At 44.3% G+C, this 20742-nt stretch overlaps 1 long non-coding RNA gene across 3 annotated transcripts; it reads right to left on the bottom strand.

Annotated features, from left to right (window-relative positions):
* Positions 1–3150: 3150 nt before the first annotated feature.
* On the bottom strand, positions 3151–20542 carry LOC138848656 (uncharacterized). Of its 3 annotated transcripts, XR_016229176.1 has the most exons (4): positions 19204–20542; positions 16955–17095; positions 13459–13721; positions 3151–4857 (listed from the first exon to the last, which is right to left on the bottom strand). It is a non-coding gene; the product is annotated as an uncharacterized LOC138848656 (long non-coding RNA). The 3 variants fall into 3 exon arrangements; XR_016229175.1 differs by lacking the exon at positions 3151–4857 and having other exon boundaries at positions 12812–13721; positions 19204–20346; XR_011386738.1 differs by lacking the exons at positions 3151–4857; positions 19204–20542 and having other exon boundaries at positions 12132–13721; positions 16955–17131.
* Positions 20543–20742: the final 200 nt, after the last annotated feature.

Consider the following 20742-nt stretch of genomic DNA (forward strand, 5'->3'; position numbering starts at 1 on the left):
GCCAAGCCACAGCACCAGCCCCTGGATGAGCCTTTTTCATCTTGTGGAATGCAAGGCTCATGCCCAGGACAGAAGTGGGGTGGGCAGTGGGGGAGGGAGGACATTCCAAGGGGGAAGTGATTTGACGTGAGTGTTTTTGAGATTAGTCGAACACGGGTGTTTTGTTCACGTGTTTTCTTTTTCATTTTTGGTGAGGTGGGCACGTGGGGCAGTGGTGGCGTTGGTTTGCTCAATGGCCCATGGAGACTCAGAGAACTTGAACTTGCTGTGCTTCTTCATGGTGAGTTAGTGTTACATGAGCTAGCAGGTGCATGAATCCAGATGTTTTGTTCCGCGATACAAAGCTGACTTTGGAAAGCACCCCGGCAGAGATTATTATGGCTGCAAAGTGATCTGGGGGTTGGGGGTGGGGGTGGGGAAAGTGTTAGTCAGGGTTGCCATCTGTAAGAGGGAGAAAGGACCCTGCTACTTGGGGAGTGGGCCAGAGGCTGCAGAGAAAGGGCCAGAGGGGAGCCCCCATGAAGCCAGGAGGCGAGAGAAGCTGCTCTCTGGCTCCCAGTTTTAAATTTTGGTCTCAAAGTCACCTTTTGTTCTCTTTAAGCTTTGCTTGGAGAGTAAGCTGTGCTTGGAGAGTAAGGGGAGGAGCCGTTGTCCGGGGTTTGTTAGAACCTAGAAGGTTGCTGTTCTGGAGAGAAGGGTTTCAGGGGCTGCCTGATGTCGGCGGAGCGCAGGGGTTCTGGAATGGCTTAGGACAGAAGCAGCCTGCACTGGGATACTCCGAGAGAGGACAGGGTTTCCTGCAGTTACGCGGGAGGAGAGCTTGGCTAACAAAGTCAGATTTTCACAGGGAAGGGTGGTTCCTGAACCTGTAGGGCATGGACGCTCACATCACACACAGACAAGCACAGCACAGGGGGCGTTGCAGTTGGATACACAGCCTTCCGGTGCTCATAGACCTTTTCGGTGCCCACACTGTTCCTGTGAAAACTTTCGTCACTTTAACAGGACAATGAGCAGCCACACAGACTCTAAAAGGGCTTTGTGAGATGCTCAAAGTTCTGATCTCTCAAAACTTCTGTCCCCAGTGCTTTCAAAGCCAACTTTCAACCAGGCAGAATCTGTCGAGAGAAGCCAGGTATTGAAGATCTCCAGGTTGCTGCCGGGGAATGAGCAAGTGACTTTTGTTTTGCTCTTTTGTTTGATCATGGTGGAATTTGCTCTAAAAATATTTTCGATGAATCAGATGATCCAGTTCGCTAGGTTAAACACAAAAAGTTTTTTACATTGGCTTTAAAAAAAAACTCTTGAAGTTAAGGCGTTTCTGAGTTTATAGCAATGTGGGAAGTGATTTGTAGTTGATTAATTTTTGGTACAGCCATACAGTTTCACTTTAAAAGACTTGAGAAAAGTCCATGGAGGCCATGAACTCCCAATTGTGTGTGTGTGTGTGTCTGTGTGTTTTCTTTTTCTAAATAAAAGGTGGCTATCTCGCCTTTGCCTGAACCTGTGAGCAGTGAGTGGTATGGGCTGGCTGTGCTGAATTCTGAGTTGAAAAAAGGATACAGACACTGAATGTGGGCATTAGACAAGTGCTGAAAAGGTGTATCCTATTTAAAATTTTTTTCAAAATTTATATTGTATTTATGAGAGAGAGAGAGAGTGAGCAGGAGACAGAGCAGAGCAAATGTGTGAACCAGCTGGGGCTGGGCCAGGCTGAAGCCAGGAGCTGAGAACTGGATCTAGATCTATGTGGTGGCAGAGAACCAAGAGCTTGAGCCATCACCTGCTGCCTCTTGGAGTGCCCTTTCTCAGGGATACGGAATGGGAAGTGAAGTTGGACTTGAACCTGGGCACTCTGATATGGGATGTGGACATTGCGTGTGGTATTTTAACCACTGCACCAAATACCTATGCCGACGCGTAACCTCTTTATCGAGGGTGAGGTGGGGTCAGCACTCAGTCCACAGAGGAAGAGGGGAGCTGTGGAACCTCAGGACCTCTTCAGGGCTAATCAGCACAGAGACCGCCACCTTGTGACCATGGCAGAGCTTGCACTGACGCAAAGCCTTATCAGGAGGGCAGCTCTGGTGTCCAGTGGACACCAGTCTGTCTCAGATGTGGCAGGAGCAAGTGTCATCTCCAGAGGAGGCGGCTAAGAGTTTGTATCTGTGTCACTCGAATGCTGATGCTGAGGGCTGTGTTCCTCCGTGTCTTTTACCCCATGGATGGGCATCCAGGGCAGCCCAGAAGCTCCTTCCCCCAAACTCTGGGACTTCACAGGGCAATGGGCAAACAATGCTCTAGTAACTGCCTATAGGTCACTGGCAAAGGAGTCCCTGGGGCTCACACTCAGGAATACAACTATGCCAAGCAGGGCTCAGGAAGGGTGTGTGTGTGTGTGTGTGTGTGTGTGTGATCATTGTGAACATACGCCCAGACTCCAAGTACAAGGAGTCTGGCAGATGCACAATATTAAGAAAAGTGTAGAAAGGAAAGGTGTGTATGGCATTGTTGACCTGTCAATCTCTAAATATGGAAGAAGAACCCATTGGAGACTCCATCAGTCTCATCTCTCTAGGTATACCCAAGCTACAAGAAGACCTGTGTTAGGACTCTCAGTTGCAAGGGACAGAAAGCAGAACTAAGCAGCGTAAGCAGTGAGGAACTTACTGGATTAAGTGGCAGCCAAATCCTGGAGCAGAAAACGGTAGAGGGGATTTAGAACACATGGCATTGGCTTTGAACAACCTGAGGGCTCAGTCCTCCAGAGCCACGTGATCACTGTGGAGAAGCAAGGGGAGGAGTCGAGTGGGTGAGAATGCCCCTGAGCTCGGCAGATCCAGAACACGTTCTGACGGCACAGAAATGGGTCCTCTGTCCACACTCACGACTGGGATTCTCTGGAGAAGCTTCCTGGTTGGCGAAACACATGCGCAGCCCTTGTAAGACATTGACCCCTTTGGGTTCTTCCATAGGAAACAATGTGTTTTGGGGTGTACAGTTTCTGTGGTTTCAGTTCTATCCAGTGTTGGAGAGAGGCTACTGTTGCAGTTCAGGCTCGCTGGGAAACAGATTCTGGGCCTGAGGTTTGTGGGTAGGAGGTTTATGGGAGCAGTGGAGGAAGCATAATGGAATATTACAAGGCACAACTATTTACTCTGTAGTTTTTATTCTACTTTACAGTTCGAACTTTGGTCATTTGGGAACAAACAGCTTGACATAATAGTATTTTGTGTGTAATTGTCTAGTGAGTGAATTTAAAGGTACAAGAATATCTGCAAAAAATCCAGTAGAGGCAACTGTTACTACAGGATACAGCATTTGGCTTCCTTAATTTATTCTTTTATCTGACCAGAGCTAATAGTTTAAAAACAGTACATTTCCAAGTTAATGTTATTGAAATTCAGGAAGCTATTTCCTGTATACATCAAGATTTTTTTTCACTTTCCAACAAAAATGCTCCAGCTTATAGTTTGCATTCTGTTGTACTGGGTTTCATTTTACATATGGATAAAACCCCATGAGGTCACACAAAATAACATAAGTACAGTAATTCAAGTTTTAAACAAATCTTTCCTATCACTGTGCTTGCTTTGTTTCTTGAACCCACCAAAGACAAGAACACGTGGTACCACCGGGATTGAAAGCATAATAGTGCTTGAGGTAGGCTGATATGATTCTGAATCCTGTGAACTTATTCATGAACAAATGAGTGTGTTGAGTGCAGAGGTAACTGGGGCCAACTGGGTCACTGGGAGTTCTTGAAATCAGCATCCAAGTGGAGTGTGACATTTATTAAGTGCTAATGAAAGTGTGCTAGTTTGAAGCCCACACATGTAATGTTTGCAGTTAGTTGTGGTCACAATTGCTTAGAATTTAGACAAAATATTTTTTTCCGGTAGGAGGATTTTGCCCCTTCAAGTATTAAAGTTACTGATGGATGGTGATAATAAAATGGAGCTCAACTTTCAATTTTACATTCTCCGCATAAACACCCCACACACCCTTGGTTTCCCACGGAGTGGAAGCGCTCCTTCCCTCCATTTTGGAGGTGGGGGCACACACCCAGATTCTTCACCAGTTTCCATTGTCTCTCTCCTGCCTCAGCCCAGAAGATGGACTATGTGAAATGTCTTAATAAATCTTTCTGATCCTTGGGCAAATATTTTGTAACTCAGAGTCAAATATTTGCTTGTCTCACTTCAATTCTTTCCCTCCTATGATGTCTGATGCCAGTCTCGGGTTAATTATTCACTTTTAGCTTCCTGACCTGCGAAGAAAGGCTTTGGTAGGATCATCATTAAAACTAAATGGAGACGTTTTTGACAGTTAAAGTATAATTATGCCTAGATAACAGGTGTAAGCTGGGCCCATCCTGGCCCAACCAGGATGTCCGGATAATCGCCCAAGTGCATAACTGAATAAATTAAAGAGGGATGTGTGTGTGCATGTGTCTGTGTGGTGTGTTTGAGGGTGGAGAAAACAACATATAAATTAATGCTTAAAATATTATCTTTTTTTTTGACAGGCAGAGTGGACAGTGAGAGAGAGAGACAGAGAGAAAGGTCTTCCTTTGCCGTTGGTTCACCCTCCAATGGCTGCCGCGGCCGGCGCGCTGTGGTCAGCGCACCGCGCTGATCTGATGGCAGGAGCCAGGAGCCTCCTCTGGGTCTCCCACATGGGTGCAGGAGTCCATGGATTTGGGCCATCTTCTAGTGCTTTCCCAGTCCATAGCAGAGAGCTGGATCAGAAGTGGAGCTGCTGGGTCTTGAACTGGTGCCCATATAGGATGGTGGCATCACAAGGGTTGGCTTTACCTGCTACGCCACAGTGCTGGCCCCAAAATATTATCTTGTCCTGCACAAAATTAGAACATACAACACTGCTAATTACTTCATGTCTTTTAGATACATTCTTGGTATAGTTCTAGCATGCTATATATCATTTTGAATTATGCTTTTTCTCTTTGTATTAAATTCAGAATCTGCTGGCCTAAGCCAAAATATCACCTAATTTCTAGTTTTCATGAATGGTGGATAATTTTCTTCGTTTCCTCAGCGACACTTTCCTGAGACCCTGTGTTTCCCCAGAAGTTTTTTTTTTTTTTTTTTTAAGATTTATTTGAAAGGCAGAGTTACAGAGAGAGGGAGAGACAGAGAAGATCCTCCATCCACCGGTTCACTCCCCAAATGGCCACAGCGACTCAAGTTGGGCAGATCCAAAACCAGTAGCCAGGAGCTTCTTCTAGGTTTCCCACACAGGTGCAGGGGCCCAAGCACTTGGGCCATCTTCTACTGTTTTCCTAGGCCATAGCAGAGAGCTGGATCGGAAGTGAAGCAGCTGGGACTTGAACTGGCGCCCATATGGGATGCCAGCATCGCAAGGGGTGGCTTTACCTGCTACGCCACAGCGCCAGCCCTCCATCAGTACTTTTAATTTTACGCTTTTTACTCACTTCTGTAGAATTCTCTGCTGGCTTTCTGAATGCTGCTCAGGAAACTCATCAGCCATCCTGAATAAGTTTGCTCCTCAATCCGGACAAGTTCCAAAGAGTTGCCCTGTGAAAAGCAGCGGGATTCCCAATTCCAGCACCTGTCATTCAGAACTAGTGTTTTTGAGCCCTTTGATTTGCTATACTTTTCCCATTTTTAAAAACTTTTGTTTATTTATTTAAAGAGACTACTTGATTTATTTGAAAGGCAGAGTGATAGACACACAAAGGGAGAGAGAGACAGATGGTGAGATCTTCCATCCACTGGTTCATTCCTTAAATGGCTGCAACAGCTGGGACTGGGCCAGACTGAAGCCGGGAACTAATCCAATCTGAGTCTCCCACATGGGTGGCAAGGGCCCAAGAAATTGGGCTATCATCCACTGCATCCCAGGTGTATTAGCAGGGATCTGTATCAGAAGCAGAGCACCTGGGATTTGAACCAGTGTTCTGATAAGGGATTCTGGCATCACAAGTGTTGACTTAACCCACTGTGCCACAGTACTAGCCCTTTTTACTTGTATTTTAAATTGACATGTAATGTAATAATTGCTTATATTTATGATGTACAATATGATGCTTTGATCCATGCATACATTATGGAATGATCAAATCGTAAGCATAACTTTGGCTTCCAACATGTATCATTTCTTTGTGATGAAGCATTCAAAATCCTCTCTTCCAGACATTTTGGAATGTATGATATGTTACTATTGACAACAGTCACCCTGCTTGGGATGGAACATCAGAACTCGTTCCTACTGTTCAACTGTAATGGTGTACCCAAGGATCCCAGTCCTTCCCTGCACCATAACATATTTAAATCACATTGCTTCACCTGTCTGTGGCTTCCTTTTGGGCTTCAGATCCTGCAGTTCTACAGAGCATTACCTTTGCCTTGGAGATACTTCTGAGGATTCTTATGGCTGGGGCCAGTGTGGTGGTGCAGTGGGTTAAGCTGCCACCTGAGACGTTGGCATTCATATAGGTGCTAGCTTGAGTTCCAATTGCTCCACTTTTGGCCCAGCTCCCTGCAAATACTCCTGGGAGAGCAGTGGAAGATGGCCAAGTGCTTGGTCTCCTGCTACACATGTGGGACATCACGATGGAGTTCCAGGTTCCTGGCGTTGACCTGGCCTAGTCCTGGCTCTTGCAGCCACTTGGGGAGTGAAACAAAGTCTCTTTGATTCTTCCCCCCATCTCTGTAACTCTGACTGCCTTTCAAATAAATAAATAAATCTTTAAAAAATTCTTATGTCTATGAATGGCCTAATGTTTTAGGTCAGTTCATCCCCAAGTCATACTCCATCAGTTTTGTTTGATATTGTAGTATACAGAGAGAAGGTAATGGTTATTTAAATATATAAGAGTAGACTATGAAAAATGTACAATCTAAGTACACAAACTTCATTGTCTAGTCTAAAGTGGTGCCACCAAAGTGGAATTGTTGGTCTGGTGTTTGTCTAACAATTGTCGGGTAGCTGAAAGCACTCATCCATTCATGTATGAACATGTGAAAGGTGATATGGGTGGGGGGTTGGGTGGTGGGTGACACTGTCCTGCAGAAGTGCAGTGGGTTAAAGCCGTGTTCTGCAGTACCTGCATCCTATCTGGGTGCTGGTTCGAATCCTGGCTGTTTCACTTCCAATCCAGATCCCTGCTGATGTGCCTGGAAAGGTAGCGGAGGATGACCCAAGCCCTTGGGCCCCTGCACCCATGTGGGTGACCCGGAAGAAACTCCTTGCTCCTGGCTTTGGCCTGACCCAGCCTAGTTGTTGTGGCCATTTGGGGGAGTGAATCAGTGGATGGAAGAGCTGTCTCTGTCTCTCTTTCTCTCTCTCTCTGTAACTCTGCCTTTCAAATAAATAAATAAATCTTTAGAAAAAGGTGAGTTGGGGCATCAGTGTACTAATACGTGAAGGTGCAGATAAATGAAACTCAAGTCTGCTCCCTTCCCTCATCTAAGTAGCATTATAATGTCTACCCTAGAATATATTAATCTTCCAACAGGTAGGAAGTGAGCAAAGGGTAAGTTACATAAAAAAAAGTTCCATCTGTCCCTAGTGGAGCCTAAATAAACTTGAGCTAAACTGACCTGCCCTAAATGAAAAATATCTGTCATTGGATTAATCATTCACGGTGAGCGAGGCAACATTGAGAAACACATATATGGTCATTAGAGAATCATTCTGAAAACAAACCAGAAACAGCTTTTTTCCTGAGAATCCAAACCTCAGCAGAAGAGATGCATAAAAGGAGAAATGGTGGCTGAGTCATTTCAATGGCTTCAGAGAGAAGGTTCTAGATTCCTGCTGTCCAGGACCTGGGGAAGCTCTTACCCCTGGCTTCCTGAGACCTAATCCATCAGGTACGCGTCTGATGTCCTAAGGTCCTACAATCTCTTCTCACAAAACACTTCTTTTTGTGCCCAAGCCAGCTGGTTCTGCTGTTTGCAGCTAGCAGATTCCAAACAAATTTGGATCCTGTTTGATTTTCAGGAATTATTTATTTTTCCTATGATGTTTCAGCCATCAGTGAGATTCCCCTTCCTCATTCCTGATGTAGCAAACCAGTCTCTGGTTGTCCTGTGTTCTCAAGAGGGAAAGCAGGTGATGTTGCTGTCCAAGGTACAGCTAATGAAGCACTGAAAGACTCAAGGGTAGGTCAGTGCCTTCCGGCTGCTCTTCGCATTTTAAAATAAGAGAGCAACAGGAGCAAACTTGATGCGAGGAGCCGGTGGCTTAAAACCAAACGCAGGGCCATTGTATGATCTCACCGAACAGTCTCAGTTACATGATAAATGAAGGGAAGACATCTTAGTGCTGTGCACCAGGTTGGCTTCTTCAGAGCCGGGTTTTTAAATGACCACAAACCCACCCAAACCTCGGGGTTTCTCCCAGAAGGCTCAGGGGCCAGGAAGATGGGGCAGGAGCAAGACAGCCATTTCCCAGCAAGGGAGCCCTATCACTGTGATTTTGATCTTTAAAGATTCCCCTACAGATACAAGCTTAAGGACACTTTTTTCTCCCCTTGATAGAAGCACAGGAAAGAGATGAGGTTCCCTGAGATTTTTGGTTGTCTTTTGTCTAATCAGTGGCACACCAATAAGATTCACAGTAGCTTCAGAAGCTTTTTAATAGAATTATACCAGCAGAAGCACCACTAGCTTGGACACAAGGTGGTAGAGACAGTAACAAAAGAGAATATTTCATTGGCTCTCCAAATATTATGGGTAAGGATCAGACTGAGGAAACTATACCTCTCCATCCCTAAAAATGAAAGAATGACTTAGGAGGCAGAACAAAGAGCCCAGAGGGGATAGTCATCTGGGGAGGATATAGTTTAGTCGCAATCATGGAACCTTCCCTAGCTGGATTTCAGGACTGTTATCAATCAGTGACTTCTCTTTGGTTTGCATCAACTCTTTGCATAGGAATATCAGTGCTGGTTACACTATGTCCATTCCCTCACTGGTGTGCACTCTGGGAGGCAGCAGTGATGGCCCAAGGAGTCAGATCTCTGCCACCCATGGCAGAGACCCCGATGGAGTTCTGGGATCCTGGCTGGAGAGTTTAGGAAGAATTACTGATCTGATTTTCTTGTCTGTTATTGAAACCAATAGAAAGCTCAGGCTCTCTATTTCTTCTTGATTTTTAGCCTGTATGCTCCTAGAGTTTATCATTTCTTTTATGTTATCCAATTTGTTGGCTATATATCTAATATCCAATAATTGCTCCTACTAGTTCCTTATGATCCTTCCCATTTCCAAGACATGTCTCACATCTCTGAGACATCCACTTCTGGTTTTATTTTTGTTTTGTCTCACTTTCTTATTTAGTATAGCTAAATGTCCTTCCCAAGAGCACCTGAACATTGAGGATTCTGTCCATGAGGGCTCACGAGGAAATCAGAAAATGAAATAGAAAGTTGGAGGGTAGGGGATCCTTGTCACCCAGTCACAGAACACTTAGCAACAGTGATTTCTGTGGTGACGTGAAAAGCAGCGAATGTACATAATGAACTTGGTGATTCACCGAGGGAGATTCCCAAGCACTGTGTTGAGGGTGTCACTTGCTTTCTTCTCGCCTCTCGTGGTAAAATGAAAAAGACTGATAAAGCGCAAGTTCAGTGTCTTGGACAGTTCGAAGCCTCTCCAAATGATAAAAGATGGAAAAATTAAAAAATGGCTGCCGATTAATGATGGAGGGCATTGCCTCGGTCATGTGCTGTAAAGATAAAGCGGAAAGTGGGATTGTCAAGTAGCAGTTCCCATTACAGGAAGCTCAACGGTGGCACCTCAAAATATTATTCAGTGGCCCAAAGGAAATTTTAAAAAGATTAGTATTGTATCCCACAGATGCTCCTACACAATAAAACCTCTAAGAAGATCAGGGCATTGCATCCGGCTGTCTTAGTCACACCATAATTATCTTGAAGCGTTTCATGAGTGTGGGTTTTTTTTTTTTTTTTCCCAAATGGAATGCAACACAAGGTAACTCACGGCAGGCCCACAAAATTTGGTAGAATTCAAAATCTCAAAACCGCTTCAAACTCAGACTGAAAGTGATGCAGACGGTACAGTGATAAAGGCTGATGCCCTAATTCCTAGGGGCAGGAATTCGGAAGAGGAAATTCCCTCAGCTGCCAAACACTGGCTAAATTTCATGACTAAGGGAGATTGGCCAAGGCTAGAAACAAGATCCCAGAGGGCAGAGCAAAAAGCCTCGAAGAAGTTGGACTTAATGAGCTTCCGACGTTTGCAGCTTGGTTTTCAGAACTGATGGCGTCCCCTGAGTCTGTGGTGCTTCTCACATTTTTCCCTTCGGGGTCAGGAATTTCTGTATCGGTTGTTGTATTCTGTGTCACCAATGTGTGTTGGGTATTTGAAATGCAAATGTGTCCCTCTGTAGGTTCACAGGTTTATAGACTGGAGGAGCTGTACTCCAGGAGTATGTTAGGGATTAGCAGAGCAGCCTCGTCCACATCCTGATTTAGATGGTGAGATTCGGGCTCTCAGGACGCCATGATGGGAAGATGGGACTGGAGAGCTTGGGAGGAGGAGAGTGCATTTTGCATGTGGGAGGTTACAAATCCTTGAGGATCTGAGTGCCAACAGGATATATGATTTCTTTTTAATGGACAGACGACGGGCCAATGTAATGGATTTGTCTTTCCTGATAAGATTGGACTTCAATTTTGGTAGGAGAATCTCTTTCCGGCAGACTTTGATGAACTAAAGCACTAAAGCAATGACTGAGAGTGGCCTCAGCCAGCAGGGATGTCAAGGCCTTCAATAAAACAGCCTTCCCCTAGTCAGGATTCCAGAGGAGATGCCAGCCCAGACCAGCACTTTGCTTGCAGCCTCAGGAGAGACCTAGAAGTACAGAACTCAGCCATGCTAGATTCCTGGCCCGCAGAAGGTGTGACGTAATTAATGTATGCTGTTCCAGTCTGCTAAGAGGATAGTAATTTGTTACGGCATAAGAACAGCCAACAGGCTGCCCTGGCCAACTTCTTGAGTACTGAGCCAGAGGACCAACCAAGCCATGCAAAGATTTCTGACATTCACAAACTCTGTGATAATAAATGTGCTGTTGTAAGCTAGTTAGTTGCGGGAACTTTATTCTGGAGCCGATCACTAATACAGTCATGAATCAACCATTCCAAATTGCTTTACCCTGATACTCAAGGGGTCCTTTCACATGTAGGCTCATGACTCAGGGATGCTGCTAGAAAGTTTATCTGAGTTTAATTTTAAACTTATTTCTAATAATTACAGTTTATTTAAAAGAGGAGGAGAAGAGATCAATCTCCCATCCTCTGGTTCCCATCCCAAATGCCCCTACAGCCACGGTGAGCCAAGCCAAAGCCAGGATTTGGGAACTCAAAAAGCTCTCTGTTGTGGGTGACTGGGACCCAAATCCTTATGCCATCATCTGCTGCTTCCTGTAGTGCATATTAGCAGGAGAATGAAATTATTAGCAGAGCCAGACTTGAACCCAGGCATTCCAAAATGGGATCTAGGCCTCCCAAGTGGTGCCTTTTTTTAAAAATTTATTTTTATTTTATTATTTGAGAGGCTGAGCTACAGACAGAGAGAGGGAGAGACAGAGAGAGAGAGTTCTTCCATCTGCTGGTTCACTCCTCAAATAGCCACAACAGCTAGGGCTGGGCTAGACCAAAGCCAGGAACCAGGAGCTTCTTTTGTGTCTCCTATGTGGGGGCAGGGGCCCAAGCACTTGGGGCCATCTTCCACTGCTTTTCCAGGTGCATTAGCAGGGAGCTGGCTCGGAAGTGGAGCAGCTGGGACTAGAACTGGCACCCATATGGGTTAAACCTACTATACCACAGTGTCAGCCCCCCAAGTGGTGTCTTAACTGCTGTGCCAAATGCCTGCCTCTGGTAAGTTTATAAAAATTATTCCTGACCCAGTATATATAAATTGGATCCCATTTGATGCTCTTCCATTTCAGCCACTTTCCCTTGGCTTGCTTGAACTTCTTTCTTTGTCCGGTTTTCATTCCCTTCGATGTTTCACTGCTCTTTACAGATGTCCCGTATTATGTTTCATTTGAGTATATTCTTCCATGGAAACGTGCAGTTCAGATTTTTATTATAAAATTGTTTGTTTCTTAAAAAATTTCTTTCCTTAGATTGACGATTGGCTACTCTCATTTTAGTTTTCATGCTTTTATTTCTCATCTCCTCTGTTTTTAGTTGTCAAATGTTTGGTTGGAGGTGTTTTTCCTCCAAATCATATTTTCTGCATGAGAGTTAGCATGTGTTTTTATCTGAAAAACCTCTCATCTTGCTTCCTGATTCTAGATTTCTAGGCATTTCCTCATTCTAGACTCTTAGCTATCTTCTCAGTAGAAAGTAATGATGTTTCTGCGTGGATAACAATTTTTAAAAAAATTTTATTTTATTTATTTGAAAGGCAGAGCATGAGAACGCAAGAGTGTGAGAGTGCGAGAGAGAGAGAGAGAGAGAAAGAAAGAGAGAGAGACTCTTCCATCTACTGGTTCACTCCCCAAATGGCCACAATGGCCAGGGTTGGGCCAGATCAAAGCCAGAAACCAGTAGCTACTTCTGGGTCTCCCACATGGATGCAGGGACCCAAGCACTTGAGCCATCTTCCACTGCTTTCCCAGGTGCATTAGCAGGGAGCCGGATCAGAAGTGGAGCAGCCAGGACTCGAACAGGTGCTCCCATATGGGATGCTAGTGTTGTAAGCAGCAACTTAATTCACTGCACCACAATGTGGCCACTTCATATTTCTTAGAAACATCTTTGGCCACAACACCATGTTTTTTAGTCACATTTTCTTTTTTTTTGACAGGCAGAGAGAGACAGAGAGAAAGGTCTTCCTTCCATTGGTTCACTCCCCAAATGGCCGCTGTGGCTGGCGCTGTGCTGCGCCGATCCGAAGCCAGAAGCCAGGTGCTTCTTCCTGGTCTCCTATGCGGGTGCAGGTGCCCAAGCACCTGGGCCATCCTCCACTGCACTCCTGGGCCACAGCAGATAGCTGGACTGGAAGAGGAGCAACTGGGACTAGAACCCAGTGCCCATATGGGATGCCAGCACCACAGGTGGAGGATTAATCAAGTGAGCCATGGCGCCAGCCCCTTTGGTCACATTTTCTAATTTCTACATAACCACAAGAAACAGTGCTGTCAAAATTATGCCTTGCACAACTTCCTGTTTGCAAATACAATATCTCAGTCTCCTTGAGGTCATCCCTGGCAATCTCCACAAAATCAAAACGCCACTGAGAGTGTGTCCAAGGCATTTCAGTATTTCATTATGTTCTCATGCCCCATACATGGTTGCCAAATCACTCACACATTTTAGGCTTTCGTTACGAAAGCACTCAAAGTCCAGGTTTTAAAATCTGTGTTAGCTATCCATTACTAATTGACTACATTGCTACTCTGACACAGCAGCTAGAAACAATAAATATTCATTACACTGCTTCCATCATTCGGGAAACAGTCCATGACTTAACCGGTTGCTTATGGCTCAAGGTCCTCCTCAGGTTTCAGTCAGGTGGCCACCAGATCTGCAGAGTCATCTGAATGCTGATCTGTGAGATCGTGGTCATTTCAGTCATCACACACGTGATATTTTGACTGGCTTTGGTCTTTGGCCAGAGACATCTCTCAGAGGACTGCTTGATGACGCAGCAGCTGGCTTCTCCCACAGTGAATGGTATAAGAGGTAGAGGTAGAAACTGGGGAGGGAGGAGAGAGAGAGTCATAAGATAAATGCTAGTTTTTTATGTTATCCCAGACGTGTCATAGCATATTTGGTGCTTTGTTGTATACCTTAGAAGCCAATTCACAAGTCCAGGCCACCCTCGTGAGATGGGGATTCTGCAGAGATAAGAATACTCTGAAGAGGTTGTCAGAGAACAACATGAGAAGCTGTCTCCAGATGAATGGACATTTTGAGCAGTTGAATATTAAACTCTAGATTTGAAAACTTTAGTCTGGAAATTGCTATATATAATGCTTTATTTTTTACAAAAGATTTATTTGGAAGGTAGAGTCACAGAGAGGGAGGGAGGAAGGGAGGGATGGGAGAGAGAGAGAGAGAGAGAGAGAGAATCTTCCATCGGCTGGTTCACTCCCCAGATGTCTGCAGTGGTTGGGAAGGGCTGGGCCAGGACAAAGGAAGCAGGAATTCCATTGTCCGGGTCTCCCATGTGGGTGTTGGGAACCTAAGTTCTTGAGTCATCCTCAGCTGCTTTTCCAGGTGCATTAACAGGGAGCTGGATCAGAAGTGGAACTGCTGGGACTCGAACCAGTCTTGTGGGATGCTGGCATCCTAGGTGGTGGCTTAACTTGCTGTGCCACAATGCCAGCCTCTATAATTTCTTATGAAAGACATTATATTTAAAGTTTGTGGAATTGGATAAGATCTCCTAGGAGGTAAGAGTAGATAGAAAAAAGAGGAGGTTTGAGTATTGAGCCTTGGAGACTTCACAGCATTTGAGAAAGTGTCAAAAAAGCATCAGGAAGATGAACCTGTGTGGAAGAAGGAGAGAGAATAGCCTGGGACCAAGAGTGGGGGAATTGCAGGTAGTGCTTCTAGGAGAAGAAACAGGTCAAATAAAAAACCCGACCTGATGATGTGTAAGCCATTGGTGACCTTGAAAAGAGCAATTTTGGTGAATTTGAATGCCTCATGGTGTGGGACAGATTCTTAGAAACTGGAGAGGGACAGCCCTTGGTAGTGGATTGGAAATTTAAGGCAGTTACTGTTAGAGGCTGTAGGATCATACGAGTTTTTGGAGGCTGGCGCCGCAGCTCAATAGGCTAATCCTCCGCCTGCAGCACTGGCACACCAGGTTCTAGTCCCGGTCGGGGCTCCGGATTCTGTCCTGGTCGCTCCTCTTCTGTCCAGCTCTCTGCTGTGGCCAGGGAGTGCAGTGGAGGATGGCCCAAGTGCTTGGACCTTGTACCTGCATGGGAGACCAAGAGAAGCACCTGGCTCCTGGCTTCAGATCAGCGTGGTGTGCTGGCCGCAGCGGCCATTGGAGGGTGAACCAATGGTAAAGGAAGACCTTTCTCTCTGTCTCTCTCTCTCACTGTCCACTCTGCCTGTCAAAAAAAAAAAAAGAGTTTTTGGAATAAAACTGAAAGTCCAAGAATATATTCATACATTTATGGTGTATTGATTTTAATAAGGAGATCAAGGCAGTTCACTGGGGCAAAGAATGGTCTTTTCCCCAAGCAATCCAGGGGCAAGAGAATATTCACATATAAAAGAACCAACTTAAACTGTGCCTCACACCATGGATTAACTTGCAAGGTACTTCAAAAAGTTCATGGATAAATGGAACTGAAAGATGTATTTATTTTGGTGCCAAAAGCTTTTGAAATTCATGCATTTTTTCATAATTTTCATTTTTCCATGAACTTTTAGAGGGGCCATCATAAAATGAAAAACAGATCTGAATAAGCACGAAGTCATACAATTCCTTAAAGAAAAGTTGTGGTAAAGCTTCTTGATCCAAGGTTCATAAGTGGGTTCTTGGATATGTTCCCAAAAAGGCAAGCATCAAAACCATAAGCAGAGGCCGGTGCCGTGGCTCAATAAGCTAATCCTCCGCCTGCAGCACTGGCACACCAGGTTCTAGTCCCGGTCGGGGTGCTGGATTCTGTCCCGGTTGCCCCTCTTCCTGTCCAGCTCTCTGCTGTGGCCCTGGAGTGCAGTGGAGGATGGCCCAAGTGCTTGGACCTTGTACCTGCATGGGAGACCAGGAGAAGCACCTGGCTCCTGACTTCAGATCAGCGTGGTGTGCTGGCCGCAGAGGCCATTGGAGGGTGAACCAGTGATAAAGGAAGACCTTTCTCTCTGTCTCTCTCTCTCACTGTCCACTCTGCCTGTCAAAAAAAAAAAAAAAAAAAAACCAACAACAAAACAAAAAACAAAACCCATATTCAGAAAAGATTAATTTCTTCAAATTTTAAACTGCTGTGCTTAAAATAGTTAATTAAAATAGTGAAATGGCAACCTAGAGAATGGGAGAAAATATTTTGAGATCATATCTTCCTTAAGGGTCTTATGCCCAGGACCTATAAAGCGTCCTCATAACTCAACAATTAAAAGACAAGTATCAGCATGTAAACAATGGTGAAAGGATTTGAATGGACTTTGCTTCAAAGATGACATACAAATGGGCATGGTGCACATGAACCAAATGCTCCATATCATTAGTTGTTAGAGAAATGCAAATCCAAACACAACTGGTAACACCTCCCCCATCCTAGCGTGACTACAATCCAGACACAGATAACGCGTGTTTGGAGGACAGAAGCCCAATTCTGCCACATATGATCCGGGTGGGATTGCAATGCAACAGCTACCAGGACAAACTGTTCGACAATTCCCTAAAAAGTTCCACACACAGTTATCGTACGGTCTGGCCACTCTACTTGTAGGTTTATGTCCAAGAGAACTGACAGGTTGACTTCACAGGAAAACCACATACAAACATTCATAGCAGCCAAAAGACAGACTTAATTTAACTGTCCATCAACAGATGAATGGATAAACAAAATGTGGTTTATGCAAACACTGGAATGGCATTTGGAAATAAAAAGGGAATGATATAATATGGATGAAATTCAAAAGCATTATGCTAAGAGAGTCTGTCTCAAAAAAACCACGTTGTATGATTCTGTAAGAGAGAACTGAGAGGTGAGGTATGTCATTCGCCAGAAGGGTGGCGGGAAGAGGGGCAGCACCCAAGAAGGTGGGATGAGCCGAGGTGTTTGTTTCAACGTGGGAGACGTTTTTTGTGCATTCTGGTGTTTGATGCTTCTGGGATAGGACTTGTTTCTGCGACAGATCCCTTGTGCCTCTGCTCGGGTTTCCTTCTTGTCCAAGTGTTGAAACCATGCATGCATGCATTGTTCCTGGGGAAGGCTTGTGGGACTGAAGAATTAGGCACCTTACCAGAGTGCCGGCTCGGGGCCTCAGTTTTCCAGGCCAGACTTGAACTTGAAGGAGCTTCTTGGTGTAGTTCAGGGCCCAGACGCTCTCACTGCTGATCAGTCTCTGCGGGAAACCAGGCTTTATCCCTCGTGTTGGTAGAGGCTATCAATGGGAACAAAGGTAAGTTCGGGCTCTGCCAATAAATGCAAACAAAACACCGGTCACTGAACCCTCAACCTAGCTGCAGAAACAGCCAGTGATGTTAGATGGAGCGTGAAGAAAGCTGACCACCGGATCAGAACTGGAGCCAACATTCCTAGAATCTAGAGAGAATGGGGCGCCAGAACCTGGCAGGAAATTAGTCATGATGAGAAAGCAAATATCTGCTCCATCTACTCTCCTGGGACTGAGAGAGGGGATTCTTGCACCCTGTTCGTGTCATTGGAACTGCTTGTACAGTTTTTTTCTCCCATAATTAGTTGTACAGGTGGGTGTTCAAGAAGCACATTCCGTCTCGACTTCTTTATCTACCCTTGCCTACTGCCTTATCTTCCACTGCCTAAGCACCTTTGGATTTCACACTGTCCACATGGCTTATACCTCACTGGCCCTGTCTGCTTATAAACACTGCATCTTTCCTATAAAATGGGGAACAAACATCACCTGTACCATAGCATTGTTGGGAGCAGCACATGGTAAGCAAGTGGTGTTTAAGGACCCTAGCTCAGCTCTTGAGCGCATCAGTGCTCATCGTCTTTACTGCGTCGTTGATGGTTTTTCCTCTGTAGCTCCACATCGTTTCTCCTTCTTGTAAAACGTGTTATGGTTTCCTACAAAGAACAGTCATTCCTATTCTTTTCGTGTGTTACTTGGGTAATTTTAACTCACTGTTTTTTGATGATTTACGTGCTTGGTGGGGCTTTGCGGAAGAAGGCCTGTGGTTGTGGCACAATCTCTGTCTCCTCAGAAACTCAGAATGTACTGTCTGCCTCCTCAAAGGCTCATTTCTAAGGATGACATCACTGACATCCAGATTGATCATCGGTCTCTGTCTGGATCCTCCCATTTCTGAGAACTGAAAATCGCTGTGAGTTCCTGGTATTATCTGAACCAGAGTGGATTATCAGGAAACAAAACACAGTGATCATGTCACTTGCTACTCTGCCTTAATTATAAGTAGGATTGTTCATATTAAAATTTGGAATAAAAAATCATACCAAACAGACTAAATTATTGCTTTCTATTCTTTCCACAGAATAAACATAAAGTGCCCCACTTTTGATTTCCTATCTCTGCAGGAAAAATAAACAATAGGTGAATAGCTTGGAAAGCAGTTATTCAAAGGCTTCTCACCTGCAATTGTCAAAATCACATGGAAGAAAAGCCTAAGGAATCTATATTAATATTTGTAGACAGAAAAACAAGTTGGTAATGTTGCCTGGCATAAGGCCAATATAAAAAGTAGACTACTTCTATGTGCTAGTAAGTAATCATTAGACATAAAAAGGAACTACTGCATTCTCAGTGGCATCAGAAAACTAAAATACTCAGGAATAAACATAATGAAGATATGATTGGATTGTCTTTTATAAACAAATAAGATGAAAAAATTTCTACGGCAGATAAAACAAATAACGTGAAGCAATTATAGCAGGTTTATGAATCACACAATTCAATATCATTACGGCGGGAAGCTTCTCTCAATTGACTTAGAGTTTCAATGCAACCTCAATCACAAACATGGTATGTTTTATTGAAAATGACAAGCTGAAAATAAATTTTACTTGGTATAAGTAGAACTGATCAAGCAATTTTGAAAAAGGAAAACAAATATGGTGGACTTACCACCTCAGACAGATAAAGGTACAGGAATTACGAGTGAGTGGTATGGGCATTAGAAGACGTGTGTAGACTGATTGAACAAAATAGATCATCCTGAAAGAGATTAATACCCACATGACCAATTGACATTCTTGAAAAAAAGAGATTGATAGAGGCATTCAAGGAAGAGCTATTGTTCTATCAATAAATGGTGTTAGAACAACTGGGTGACTCTGACACTGTATGCAAAACTTAATCAAACAGAATCAGGTACATATGTGAAAGATCTAAAGTTCTTGAAGGAAACGTTAACAGGGAAAACTTTTTTGCGTTTAGTTTTATAAAAAAAAACTCTTGAAGAGGATGAAAAACACTCCATATGGGATTTCATTTCTGTGATTACCTGTAAAAGACAACACGTTCTGAGGCAGCCCCGAGGAGACACTCACCTGGATAGAGACCTGGTCTTGCCACGCTCCCCATGCCCGACATTAGAAAGGGATTATCCTTCCTCAGGTGAGCCTTCAGGTGGGACTGTAGTCGCTCCAGGTGACAACTCTCCTGTGACCTCAGGAAAGACCTTGAGCAAGAAGCTCTCAGCTAAGCGTGCCCAGTTTTCAGACCTACAAAAACTATGAGACAGTAAATGCTTCTTTTATTCCTAAGGTAAAAATCTGAACTAGTTTGGAAGTACTCAGTTTGGTGCTGAGGTTCAGGTTGGAGGTGAAAGTCTGGCTACATGAGGTTTTCATTCGCTTTCTGGCTTAGCTGCTGTTACCAGGAGTACTGAGATCATAAAATGGCTCAGTCCATAGCCTCAGGGATCAAGCTGAAGTCCAAACAACAGTCTTAAAGGAGAAAATAAGTAATTAGTCTTTTTAATTTAAGAGCACTATAGATATATTTGGAATGCCCATTTAACAAAATCAGTCAACTACTAATACCATCCTCATTACTCCACCATAATGCTAATCAGAATTTATTTAGCATTTGTGTGTGAACAAAATAAACAATATCTTGTTCATTAGTCCTCACTTTATTCTCATTCTCTCTCTCATCTGTTCTAAACTTATATACAACTATATCCAGGAACCAGAAAAATGAAACTCTGGCCCAATTATAATCAAGTAAAGAATGGGCCTGTTGGGGTGGTTATTTGGCACAGTGGCTGAGACATTGCTTAAGATGCCCACATTTCCTATAGGAATGCCTGGGTTTGAGTCCCTGCTCTGCATCCAATCCTAGTTTTTTTTTTTATTTTTTTTTATTTTTTATTTTTTTTTATTTGAAAGGTAGAGTCATAGACAGTGAGAGAGAGAGACAGAGAGAAAGGTCTTCCTTCAGTTGGTTCACTCCCCACATGGCCGCCGCTATGGCCGGTGTTGCACTGATCCAAAGCCAGGAGCCAAGTGCTTCCTCCTGGTCTCCCATGCGGGTGCAGGACCCAAGCACTTGGGCCATCCTCCACTGCCCTCCTGGGCCACAGTAGAGAGCTGGACTGGAAGAGGAGCGACCGGGACTAGAACCTGGTGCCCATATGAGATGCTGGCGCCGCAGGCAGAGGATTAACCAGGTGAGCCATGGCGCCGGCCCCCAATCCTAGCTTCTTACTAAAGTGCACTGTGGGAAGCAGGAGGTTGTGGCTCAAATGGTTGGTCCCTTCCATCCACATATGAGCTAGAGTTTGGTTTCTGGGCTCCTGGCTTCAGTCTGCTACAGACCTGACTGTTATGGACATTTGGAGAGTGAACCAACATATGCAAGCTCTCTGTCTCTCCCTCTCTATCTTTCAAATAGGTTAAACATTCATTAACTAATATAAAAAGTTTTTAACAGAATGTGTTATAGTAAGCGAAATCTTCATGTTTGTATCTCATATAGAAAAAAGTTAAAATATGCAAATCTGACATTGTGACAATAAAGACAAGAGGGTAGTATGGGTTCATACTTTTTTTTTTTTTTGACAGGCAGAGTGGACAGTGAGAGAG

This window comes from Oryctolagus cuniculus, chromosome 1 (genome assembly GCF_051225735.1).
Source record: "Oryctolagus cuniculus isolate XC-2025 breed Fujian yellow rabbit chromosome 1, ASM5122573v1, whole genome shotgun sequence".
Classification (NCBI taxonomy): domain Eukaryota; kingdom Metazoa; phylum Chordata; class Mammalia; order Lagomorpha; family Leporidae; genus Oryctolagus; species Oryctolagus cuniculus.